Source organism: Equus asinus, chromosome 6 (assembly GCF_041296235.1).
Source record: "Equus asinus isolate D_3611 breed Donkey chromosome 6, EquAss-T2T_v2, whole genome shotgun sequence".
NCBI lineage: Eukaryota > Metazoa > Chordata > Mammalia > Perissodactyla > Equidae > Equus > Equus asinus.
In genome coordinates this window covers 54,526,314-54,539,581 of record NC_091795.1, presented here as the reverse complement: position 1 = coordinate 54,539,581, position 13,268 = coordinate 54,526,314, and the positions used below count along the sequence as shown (strand labels likewise).

Here is a 13,268-nt window from a genome sequence, read left to right as displayed (position 1 = left end):
GCTACTCTCTGAGTGACCTCCCCGATTTAGGAACTGAATATTTAGTTGGAGTGGGAGGGCAACAGCCCCAGGCCTCCTTGGCTCTTGGCTTCCCACTCCTGGTATGCAATCCTTGCTCCACACACCAAGGCAGGAAGCAATAAGGCCCCGGTATTGTCAGCGCTGTCATGCCCAAGGTAGAGCTTTCATCTCATGAGTGGGGACTGGGTGGGAGAAGGCACCCCTCAATCTCACTGTTCCACAGTCCCAAATCTTAACCTCCGTAGCAAGTAGTTGGGGGAAACATGAGGCATTCCAATGATGTCCAGCCTCTCCTGGGAAGACAGCCCTCTGACTAGGAGCTAAAGGTGGTGAGGGGGCCTTGTGTACTTGGCTGTGCCAGTCTGGAGTTGGAGTTTCCAGCTCATGACTTAAGAGAGGGGAGAGATGGAGTGAGTCTTGGTTCAAAACAACTCTTATTGTTCTTACCGAATTTTAGTAGATTTTCTTGAGTAAATGTTTCTTCATTTGCTGTATGCCCTTAAGACCATTTCCAGAGATTTTAATGGTTGGGATTTTGTTTTTAATAATTTTCACCAGTTTTGCTGGAGAGCATGTCCACAGAACCCCTCACACTGTCACCCTAGAAATTCTTTTAAGTTTTGAGTTTTGTACTAACAGAAAGTCTATAAGGAATGCATTGAAAATATTGCTTGCAATTTGAGACATTATGCAAATTAATACTCTGAAAACATGATTTAGGTAACTTTTTTCTCTGAAAACATCTTAAAATAGTTGTTACATTTTCCTTTATTGTGAATTTAATTTCAATATCATAATTGAACATGACCCAAGAGATGTTCTGTCACGTTTATTGTCTACTGTTAAAGTAATAGCATGAAGTAGTTACTACTAAATTTTGAGTATAGTATTCAATTTCAAAACATATATTAATGCTCTTCATAAAAATAGTGAAAGTTACCTGGATACTTAAAAATAAAATACATTTTTTCTCTCTGCCTTCTTTTTTTTTTTTTTTTAAGATTTTATCTTTTCCTTTTTCTCCCCAAAGCCCCCCGGTACATAGTTGTGTATTGTTCGTTGTGGGTTCTTCTGGTTGTGGCATGTGGGACGCTTCCTCAGCGTGGTCTGATGAGCAGTACTGTGTCCGCGCCCAGGATTCGAACTAAGGAAACACTGGGCCGCCTGCAGCGGAGCGCGCGAACTTAACCACTAGGCCACGGGGCCAGCCCCTCTACCTTCTTTTTAAAATCAACCCAACTAGTTCAGCATTTCTCAAACTGAAATCCTATTAAGGTCACTGAACGATTTCTAATGTTTCAAAATCAATTTAGCTGCATAAAACAGCATCAGGTTTCTTTGTTTTGGAATGAAATTATTTTAATTAAGTTCAAGCACAGAAGTTATCAAATACTGAAAAAAGGTCTGCTTAGCTATTAAAAATATTATTCAAATTTCCAGAATTTATTTTGTGTGGTAGGGAATGGTAGGGAGAGAAATATTTGTCTGGTTTATCACCCTAATTTTCTCCTATTGTTTTCTCCTATTTTTAAAAAATATATATTTATACATGAAGAATGCAGTTTTTTTAGTTACTCTGTTGCCTGACATTTAACTTTGCAAAATATCTTTTTTTTAATGCAACTAATATTTATTGAGAAATTTGGCCCTAAGGGGTCAAGAGAGGGACAGGAATATTTTTTACTATAACCACGTTAAAATAAAATTTCTAGCACCATTTGTTTTTCTTTTCAAAGAAGACAGTATGGAGAAAAAGTTTGGCAAGTCTTCTTCAGGAGATGGTTGCATTTTTTTTCTGCTAATTTTAATTTTCAGTGGGAATTATATTAGCATTCTTTGAGAAAAAATGATGGGGAGGATCTGAAATGATTAACTGATGTATTCTGATGTTGAAAGGGGAATCGAAATCAGACGATTTTTATTTTAAAATAATCCGAAGAAGCAGATATTTATCAGCTCCGTGCTCCTGGAAATCCAGATGTGTCCATTTTTGACACCGAGTTCTCCTAATCTATTTTAAGCGATATGTTTGGTGGATTCATTTTTCTCCCTTTTTTATATAAGAAATGATAATTTTTACATTTCACTCATCTGTATTATGACATTAAAATTATAATTAATTTTGATAGGAAAGATGATGATTAATTACTATTTTTTTCAGTGTCCCATCATCATTTTAAATCATTTTACCATGTGATACCAAATGACTTGCACTTGTGTACTTGAGAAGAGCTTACATCCTGGAGATTTAGTTGTTCCGTAGTCTAAATTAATATCAACATTAATTGAGAATAAGCATGGGAAATTACTTACAATTAATAAAATTCATATTACCATTTTATTCAATTAAGTCCTTACCATTTCTTGAAATAAATGACCCTAACTTAGTTGCTATATATATCTATGGTGCACACGTGTACACACACACCCCCCCACATCTCATCACATTTATGGAAATATTCCAAAGCCATAGAATTGAAAAAAGTTACCATACCACTTTCAGAGTCCCCTGAAATTAAATATATGAGCTTTCAGGATTACTTTCTTTGATGTATGAACACCCCTGGAAATTTATATGAATATTAATATCCTGGTATTAAAATATTTGCTATCTTCAGTTACACCCGGTAGAACTATAATGACTGTCAATCATTTGGGGAGTGATATAATTCAGAGGAGATCCAGCTTCCAAAGTGATGAACCTTGAGGAAAAATGTTTCAGTAGCAGTGAGAAGGGCCTGCTGGAGTGTGAGCAGTCATCACAGCTGTTAACACTACCATGGCTGACGATTCATTTACAAACAGAAAGTTACTTTTAAAAAATAATCTCCTCAGTTGTATCAGGTTCTCAGTTGCAGGGCTTTCTCCTATGTTCTCCTGCATTCTAAATACACTGTGTGCCTACATTTAGCCTAAATGTAGTGCTTCCAAGGTAATCATTCCCCAAAGAAGCATGCGCCGTGCTATGTGATGGGGGCTAGAGTGTATGCTGATTTAAGGGGGCTAGTCTGTTCTGAGTGAGCTTCCATGACTGTTAGAGACACAGGCTGCATAAATCACAGTTAGTGAGAAAAAGGCAGTGCCAATAACAACACTATTAATAGTAAAAGCTATCATTTATGTGGTACATTCTAAATATTTCACAGAGAATGTTAAACAAAATTCAATAACACATTTAAGCATATATTATACTTCCCATTCTATTACGGAGAAAACCAGAGCTCAGAAAGATGAAAATAAACGACCTAAATTCACACAGCTAGTAAATTGCAGAACCTGGACTCCAATGCAGTATACTTCTCTATTTATACACTATCATTAAGAATTGAGTCTTCTGGTTTCTCCATTCTTTTTTTTTTTATAATTCCCTTACTATTCCTGATAATATTACTGCTTTTTTGAAAAGTATAATGTCACATGGAGGTGATCACTATAAAATATCTTCCCTGTCTTTTCCCTTTCCCAGTAGGTTGATCATTTTTGCTTGGTATGTTTCCTTCAAATTTCATGCACTTCCCCAATTTATTTTCCACTGAATGCTAGTGATGCCTTCTTAGGACTCTTAATAGAGAGATTGTAAGGACATGTTAGAGCTTCAAGTTAAATGATTTATAACCAGAGATCAGAAGCCTTTGGCTGTCTTAAAACACGTTGATCATGTGCTCCAAAATTTGTTTCAGAAAACAAAATTACCATTTCCATGTGTCTATCCCCGCACCTTTGGTCTTGTTTCCTACTGCTTTTCACATTAGCCCCTTCCTTCATGTTTCTATTGCCACCACCTGTTTTAGTCTGTCATGGTGACAATTGCTATGCAACTAGATTCTATTCATTTCTAGTTTCTCCTCAATGTAATCCACCCTGAACACACTGCCCTCAGTAATCTTCCTAATCCAGTCACTTTAGGTGATCAACAATGTCTTTGGCTTTGTATTACTTCCAGCATAGAGTCTAACCTCTTTCACCTGTTAGCAGACAAAAATTCAAATTTTCAATTAACATAAAAGAAAAAAGTTAATGACTATTCTCATCTCAAAAGAGATGAAAGGGAGTAGAAAAAAGTTCTGGCTGGAAAAAATATTTGTGCCATATTTTTGAAGCATAATAGGCAAAATTTAGCAAATAATTAAATATGCAAAACATTTGATCAAGATTGTTATAGACTAAATTGTGTCCGTCTCCTCCAAATTCATATGTTGAAGTCCTAACCTCCAGTATCTCAGACTATTATTTCAAGATAGGGTCTTTAAAGAGGTAATTAAATTAAAATGAGGTCATTAGGGTGGACCCTAATTCAGTATGATTAGTATTCTTATGAAACGAGGAGATTAGGACCCAAACATACATAGAGGGAAGACCATGTGAAGACACAGGGAAAAGATGGCCATCTGCAAGCCAAAGAGAGAGGCCTCAGAAGAATTCAACTGTGGCGACATCTTGATCTTGGACCTCTGGCCTCCAGAATTGTGAGAAATACGTTTCTTTTGTTTCAGGTACCTGTCTGAAATTCAGCTACCCATCTGAAAATTCAGTCTGTGATTGCTTGTTACAGCAGCCCTAGCAAACTAATACTAATATTCTCCTTCAAGGAATTTATGATATAGAAATAGTCATAAAAATGAGGGAAGATAAATGTGCCAACTGAGTGTAATATTTTAAAAATAGAAATTCTCCAAATATAGTATATTTAAGATATACATCAAATTGCTGGCATAAATAGACAAAACGGAATTTATGGAGAGGGGTTCTTGTTAATACAAGAAACAAGCTTCAGAATAACATGTAAAAGATAATCTTCATTGCATCCATTATAATAATAAAACCCCTTCTGAGATGTTTCTTCTTATTTTATTTGCATGTTCTCATGGATATCATAATTTCTAACAGCATCATAGCTTACAATTCATTTCAAAATAGAAATTTACTTTTTAAAAATAATTTTTCCAGTTGAATTGGTTCTCTTTTTAGCCTCTAGAAAGTTGTTTTTATTTGTTCCTGCTAGTTATAAATTTTTATTGTACATAACATTTTAAATGACCTTATATAAATATTTCATCATTTTATATCTTTTCCAAATATTTCACTCCTCTACTCTTAAGCTCTTTTTTTTGACTAAGATTAACTTATTTTGCTCTTAATTCTTAAATCACTCTGCTTCTTCTACTGGTAGGGTGTTAACGAGAAAGTCAAACATAACCTGGGGAAAACCGGAAGCACAGGTCTGTTTTATTGCGTCATCGGCACCATGGGTGACTTTTGAGTCACTAATGCAATCAAAATGGGTTCAGTAACCTGTTTCCTTCCTTGAGCCTAAACTGCACACTGTGTGCTCCCTGAGGACAAAGGCCCTACTAGTCTTTACCACTCTAACCCTAGCACCTCAAACAATGCCAGGCACAGGATTGGTTAAGTGAAGAAAGAAAGAAACATTGTAGCTGTTTTTCAAAATGTCCCCAAATTTTACTAATTTAGTAAAGACTAACATAGTTGATGCTGGAATATTTTTAAAGCAATTTTTATAATTTTAAGATAAATAATTTGCTATCTCAATTGGAAGATATTTTTAATGGATATGAAACAATAGGTGAAAATCACAAAAGGAAAGTCTATGTTGTTCAGGCTCTTAATAAATGCTGAAAGATCTTGGTATTTTACTGTGGTTCGTGGGCCAGTAACATCAGCATGACTTAAGAGGTTGTTAGAAATGCAGGTCCTATTGCAGAGCTATGGAAATGTTATTTGTATTTTCATAAGATTCTCGGGTGATTTTTATACACATTATGCATTTTTTTTTTTTAAGGAAGAATGACCCTGAGTTAATATCTGTTGCTAATCTTCCTCTTTTTATTTTTCTCCCCAAAGTCCCGGTACCTAGTTGTATATGCTAGTTGTAGGTCATTCTAGTTCTTCTATGTGGGATGCCACCACAGCATGGCTTGATGAGCAGTGTCTAGGTCCACGCCCATGATCTGAACCCATGAATCCCAGGCCATGGAAGTGGAGCACGTGAACTTAACCACTCAGACACAGGATCAGCCCCCACAATATGCACTCTTGACAGATATCAAATAATGTAAACATTCAAAAGGGGCCAGAGGGAGTCAGGAAAGACCTCACATGGAAGGCGCTTGGTGAAGTCATGTAACTATATAATCACAAGAATAATAGACATGCTCCTGAACTCTAAGAATTTTCTAAACACAAACTGAAATTGTACAAAATTGGTGGTTTTTCCTGTATTCAATTTACATTAACTAGACAGTTTATTTATATTCTTTGGAAATAAAAGAAAAAAATTATCCATGTTCCATGTTCCTAATTCATAAATCATTTATTCTAACATCCAGAATACTCCCTTATCTGAAACTTTTCAATTGATGTTAACAGCAATTAGACATCATTTAAGAGTCTATCAACTGAATAGTGTAATTAGTTCATGTGATTTAATGAAGAAGCAACAGAGACAATATACAAGGAGAGGATTGATGGCCTTAGGGTTGGCACAGGTAAGTTAGGAGCTCCAAGTCCCTTGAAACTATTAATTGCCCATTAATCTTCCGTGAACATATTCTAGATGCAAATAGTATTACTTTCCTATTTGTTCATCTTTTGAGGCACTTGAATCAACAATTTGAAACAGCCATAAAATATCAAATCATAGCAGTTCAGTGTAACTTTTGGGCTGTTCTTATTTCTCTATTTGTATTGTCTTCTAACACATTCAATATTTTCACAAATGACCTTAATGCTAATGGCCATTTAAGATACCTAGTTTCACTGGTTTAACAACAGCACAAATTGTTAAAAATAATTTAACCAATTACTAGTTAAATAGAATCGATGCTGTTTTTGTTACATATTGTGATGGCTTAGCTCTTCATAAAGCCAATATCAACTACCTATGTTAATTGTGGAGAATATTGAACAGGTAACACAAAATCAAGAATAATCCGAAATCCCTTCATTGTTGTCATTGAAATGCAGTGAATGATTTTCAAATCTGACTTACCTTTCCAATTAGCTTTTGTAAAGTAGGAGTAAAATGAAAATTTAATTTCTAATTGATACAAGGTCACATGATAGTTGGGTGGTTACTGGAAATATATAACGAATACCTGACTACATAGAATGGAAAAATTAATTTAGGATAGAAATTTTTGATCATTATAATAACAATCATAATACTTTTATTATTATATTAAGTTTATGTATGTTTATAGATTTAAAATAATCTCTAATATAAGATTTTGACTGACAGGAATCACACTGAGATTCTGCAAGGATGTTGATCTTAGACAGGATGCTCTAATTCCTGCATATGCGTTAAACTTGGGAAGAAAATTATTCATAATAAAGACATTTTTAAACAAGGTGTCTCAAGCACTCCACAGCTAATGTTTCATGTCTCCTTATTTACTGTATCAGCTTTTCTTCAGAATATAGTTTTACAGCTTAACTATTGTCATTATAAATGAAGATGGTCTCAATCTATGAGTTTATAACAGATAATGCTGGAATTTGGAGCGTTTCACATATGTTCTGGTTTTCTGCTCTCAATCTTTGCATTATACAATTAATATTACTTCTTAATTAGTTATCTTACACTGAAATAGAACTGTACTTAACCTCTGGCATTTAACTCTCTGCTACAATGTTATCTTGAAAGAGCTAGTATTAACTAAGAGTTCACCAAGCGTCTTCCTTCATTTAGTTGATATTAAATTGCATTATAATGTCATGATAGCAGAAATAATATGTTAATAATTAACCATGAAATATCTCATTAAGAAACTAAGTCAAAAAGTAATCTCATTTTAACATGAATTTTTTTAAGCAAAACTTGAAATGAGGGACTGACCCTGTGGTGTAGTGGGTAAGTCTGACACGCTCCGCTTCAGCAGCTCAGTTTCGCTGGTTCGGATCCCGGGCACAGACTTACACCATTCGCCAGTCATGCTGTGGCAGTGACACACATACAAAACAGAGGAAGACTGGCACAGATGTTGGCTCAGGGCTAATGTTCCACAAGTAAAACAAATAAAAAAGAGGAAGATTGGCAACAGATGTTAGCTCAGAGCGAATCTTCCTCAACAACAATAATAAAAAACTTGAAATGAAAAACATAGTGAACAAAGCATTACAAATTATCTTGCCTTGCCCCTTTGTTCAATATTTATAAATTTAAAATTCAATGATTTTTTATTTTGAAAAACTAGCATGGGCCTTCCCACATAACCCAATCCTGGTGATGCTACAGAAGTAAGAAGAAGACTGGTATCCCAGAATTTAATTTCAATTAAAACAAAGAAAGAAAGAAAAAGGAATCTCCTTAGGAAGCAGAATGTGTGGAAGGTAAGTGGTAGCTTAGAAAAGGAGAAGATGTTACTGATGGAAATGGAGATGCGTACACTTTCCTTTCCTCCCTGTTGTTTTGTTCCTCCTTGCCTACTTCATTGCCTAATTACAGGCTAGGAAAGCAGCAATGCCAGCCTGACAGGACAGACAGGTTGGCAGGAAACCATCAGGGCATTCTCAGACCCCAGCATCACAATAGCACATGTGGGTGAGCTGGCCTATACTGAGAATTTGCTCTTCTACCTCCTCCAAGTTTGAAACCAAATGTGATCTGTATCATTTGCCTGAAGCTTTTCTGTCACCCCATTTCCTAAGCACCAGGAAGAGAAACGAGGTAGGTCATAGGGCTTAGCACCTTCCCAGAGGTGACACTATTGGCCATAAACTCTGTTAATTGCAAGAAAATTGAGGTGAAGATGGAAAATAATGTATGACCAGTGAAATTTCAAGCACTATGGAAGACAAGAAACTAAGCAACGTATAACAGAATCCCCTAGAAAACAGAGCTTGGGGCAAAACTTTTGCTCTAACGATACTGCAAAGTGCAATAATCCCAGTGCAATGCAAGGAATGGGAAGGGGAAGTGAGGCAGCGACGTGTAGGAAGCAAATGCGATGGGATGCATTATCATGCTGGCCATGATGGTTTATCCACTTACCTTCCATAAGCTTCAGCTCTACTCAGAGGATGCAAATGTCATTTCACGTCTCTGATTTCAGAGTCAGCTAAGACCTCGTACCAAACAGTCCTCAAAATGTTTTCATACTCTGTCAGATGGCTGCAGATGTTGATGCAAGTACCAGAGCGTGCATTTTCAATGGGTATGATAGCACCCTGAAGGGCCAAAAATTGGATCTTGGTGGTGGAGGAGAAGGGGTTACAAAATATTCTTATGCTTAAGTAAGAAGTATATGTATCAATAACAAATATACATACAATTAGGGCCAGGTACATAATTTGCAATGCCCTGTGTAAAATGAAAATGCAGTGTGCCTCATTTAAAAAGCAGGAGAAAAGTGCCACTAAAGATACTAACATATATGGCTTTTTCCTTTCTTCTGCTGTCTAGCTCTCTACTTGTGACAGTGTTTATTTGCTATTTAACGCCATTCAAAATCAAGAAAAATTACAATTTTAAATTTTGCGTTGAATTTTTTCATCCATCTTTGTATTGTGTAATCACAGTTTTAAATGCAAATATAAGCTCATTTAACTCCTCGTATGTGGAATCACTAAAATTACACACTTTGTATTTCATAGCTCGTACATACATATGTATTTTGGTTTTTTGTCAGCACACTAGAAACACTGTGTAAAACTGTCTTCCAAAGTGGCCGTACCATTTCTCATTCTCACCAGCAATGAATGAGTTCTCGTTGGTCCACATCCACTCTAGCAGCTGGGGTTATCAGTATTCCAGATTTTGGCCATTCTAATAGGTGTGATCTCTCAAAACCTTACCTTCCATCTGGGCCTCATTTGAATTAACCACTTGTGAAAGCCGAAGGAATTGTGATGTCACTGAATGTCAGGTTACTATCCCATTTACCAGGGCAGTGAGGTCCCTATTGCTTTCACATGAGTAGGTAATGGGGCTCTGACATCTCAGCTTGAGATTCTGTTTTCTAGAAACACTTCTAATTGTCTTAGCCCAGGCTTCCAGAGCCTGAAGGAAGATTTAATGTGCTAATGTCTTACTGGGGAGTACAATCTCACTGAAGTAAGAACTAAGAATAACAAACTGTTAGACTAAAATAGATGTGAAATGAGGATCCAGAAAGGAGAGCTGAGTACTAATGCTACACTTTTCCTGATAGCTTTTGCCCAAACTTTTTATATTGAATGAAATTTCAGACTCACAGGGCATGAGTAATGGACCCTCGGAAACCTGCGATACTATAGACTGCTGGAAAGTGGAAATACTTTTATCACTTCTGGTCAATTTTTTTGGTCATTATCTCTTTTTTTTTGTTTTGAGGAAGATTAGCCATGACCTCACATCTGCCACCAATCTTCCTCTTTTTGCTGGGTAAGATTGGCCGTGAGCTAACATCTATGCCCATTTTCCTATATTTTATAGGTGGGACACCTGCGACAGCATGGCTTGGTAAGTGGTGCTGAGGTCCACATCTGGGGTCTGAACCAGAGAACCCTGGGTGGCTGAAGCAGAGCACATGAACTTAACTTCTACACCACCAGGCCGGCCCCTAGTCATTATCACTTTTTATGTAAGTTTTCCATTTTTAATTTTGTTACTAATTTCTGGTTTTATTTCATTGTTTAGTTTATTTGTACTATTTGGAACTTATTAAGGTTTTTTGCGTGAATACATTGTCTACTTTCATGAATGTTCCATGTGCTTTTATTGTAATACTTTTTTTTACTGAGGAAGCTTCACGTTGAGCTAACATCTGTGCCAATCTTCCTCTATCTTGTATATGGGTCACCACCACAGCATGGCTGCTGACGAGTGGTGTCAGTCTGCGCCCAGGAACTGCACCCAGGCTGCCAAAGTGGACTGCTCCGAACTCAACCACTAGGCCATGGGGCCGGCACCCTGTGTGCTTTTAAAAAGAGAGTTTATTCTCTATCATTGGTGCACGAAGTTGGATATATTTCTTTAAATATGTTGTTTTAACATACCTTTAAATTATATTGTTTAGAACTCCTTTAACTTTTTTGGGGGAGGGATGAAGAATGGTATTCCCAAATCCCCCTTTTTTTAATTGATGTTTTTATAAATTTATTGTAAATTTTAGCCTTTACAATTATAAAACTGTACTTATTTGTCTTGTTTACTGATGCTTTGCTTAAATTAACCTTGCCAGGTATTACGTTTGCCACCTTGCATTTTTCTTTTTTTCTTTTTGGTTTGCATTTGTCTGGTATTTCTTTGTCATCCTGTAACGTTATCTTTTTTGAATGCCTCTGTTTTAGGTATGTCCCTTTTGTGTAGCAGAGGGCTGAATATTGCTTCAAGTGCCATCAGAATATCTTTTTTCTTTTAAAAGGTGAGATAAGTACATTTACATGTTTTGAAGAAATTGATTTGCTTGGTTTCTGTTCTGTCAGATTATTTTATTTTTGTATTATGTTATATTTGCTGTTTATCTTCCACTATGCGTTCTTTGAATTTAAATTGATTGTTTTGTATATATAATTTGTGTGTGTACATATATACACACACAGAAATATGTATGTTAGTTCTAGTGAGCACACTTGTATTATTAATACCTATATAAATTTCCACAATCCCAGTCTGCCTCACTTAAGATTCTACTAATGGTGTGTCCACCTACAATCTTGTTCATTACTCTCATTTCTTGCTTGTGTGCTAATCAAGAATCAATTCTACTTTTCTTTTCATTTTCCTCTTTCTTCTCACTTTTTAAATTGTGTTATTTCCACTTTGTCAGAGCATGTAGCATATGTGTATTATTACACTTTTATACTCACCTTTGTTACACTTTTAGACCTGCAATTTTACCCCCATTCACCTTAGGGGTGAGTGAAATTTGGTGTTAACAAGATTATTAAAGAAAGGTTCATCAACAAAAAATTACTTAAAACTGGATGTTCCAAACAGATTTTTTTGTAGTCTTTCTTCTTGAAGGAAATTTTGGTTTGATATGAAAAAGAGCACAAACAATATTACCAAGTAAACTTAAATTTAATAATTATGCATGTTATAATTTTATATGTAGCTATGGGATAATAAAAGCGGAATGTGTAATTTCCATGCAAATAAAGACTTAAAAATGTAGTGATTGAACTAATTAGTCTAAAATAAGGCAAGAAGTAAAAAAAAGGAACCAAGGAATTGGTCAAGGGAACTAAAAATTAGGGGATTATGGTAGAGCTGTAAACCAAATATATTTTGATAATTTTGTTAACTCCATTGCATGTAATTATTCTAAATGATCTGATTAAAAGACAAAAGTCATCAGACTTGACTATAAAGATCTAGTTTTTTATAATAACTTTATCTAAAACATTCAAAAGTAAGAGAAATGATAAAGTATCAAATGAAACTACTGTAAAAAAGATGACATCTCTACATCAATTATTGTAAAATAGTCTTCAGACAAAAAGTACCTGTAGGAATACATAAGGCCATTCCATAATGATAAAAAGTTTATTTCATCAGGAAAACAACATATTCTGAAAGTGTATGTCTTTAATTATGTGATCTCAATATGAAAAAAAGTAAAAATTACTAGAAGAAAAAAACTAATAATTATACTGGGAAATATTAGCACACACTTCTCAGTAATTGATAGAAAAGTTAGTTAAAAATCACCAAGGATAGACTATTTTAAATAAAGTTGAGATTTATGTAGAATGCTGCATCTATAAGTTTCAGACTGTACATCTTTATTTCACACTCACATGGAGAATTTACAAAGATTCATTGTATACTGCTGGGCCACAAAAAGTGTCAATACATTTCAAAGTTTTGAATTCATACAGAACATGTTTTCTGACCTCGTGAGAATTAAGCTAGAACTCAATAAGAACAACAAAAATATGAAAAGACCTCAATGTCTGAAAATTAACTGAGAAGAGCCTTTCAGGAATTGAAGGTTCTGATGTGCCCCAAACAGAGTATCTTTTTAACTCGATTTGGTATAAGTGAGAAAGGGCAGGAGAGGGTGAGGAGAGAGACAGGGACAGAGAAGAAAGGAAAACAAGGCATACATCTCTCAAAGTGGTTACATGGTGAGAAATATAAATTAAGATGAAGGATAAATGCTTGCCAATTTTTTTTTTCTATTTCTGATTTTGTTCTTTCATTTCTTTGCCTCTCCCCACCTTTGGCTTCCATGATTTTTAAAATCTCTATAGGCAAAGATACTCTCCTCAAACAAGCAGCTCTGAGTGATTCAGCGATG

The 13,268-nt window shown here is 35.3% G+C and overlaps 1 long non-coding RNA gene across 1 annotated transcript in view; it reads left to right on the top strand.

The window, feature by feature from the left end:
- LOC139045598 (uncharacterized) overlaps window positions 1-11,411 on the top strand; it is a 58,800-nt gene extending 47,389 nt beyond the window's left edge. Inside the window, exons 2-3 of the long non-coding RNA XR_011504291.1 lie at window positions 10,457-10,604; window positions 11,314-11,411. This is a non-coding gene — a long non-coding RNA (uncharacterized lncRNA). The remainder of the gene's footprint in view (window positions 1-10,456; window positions 10,605-11,313) is intronic.
- Window positions 11,412-13,268: the final 1,857 nt, after the last annotated feature.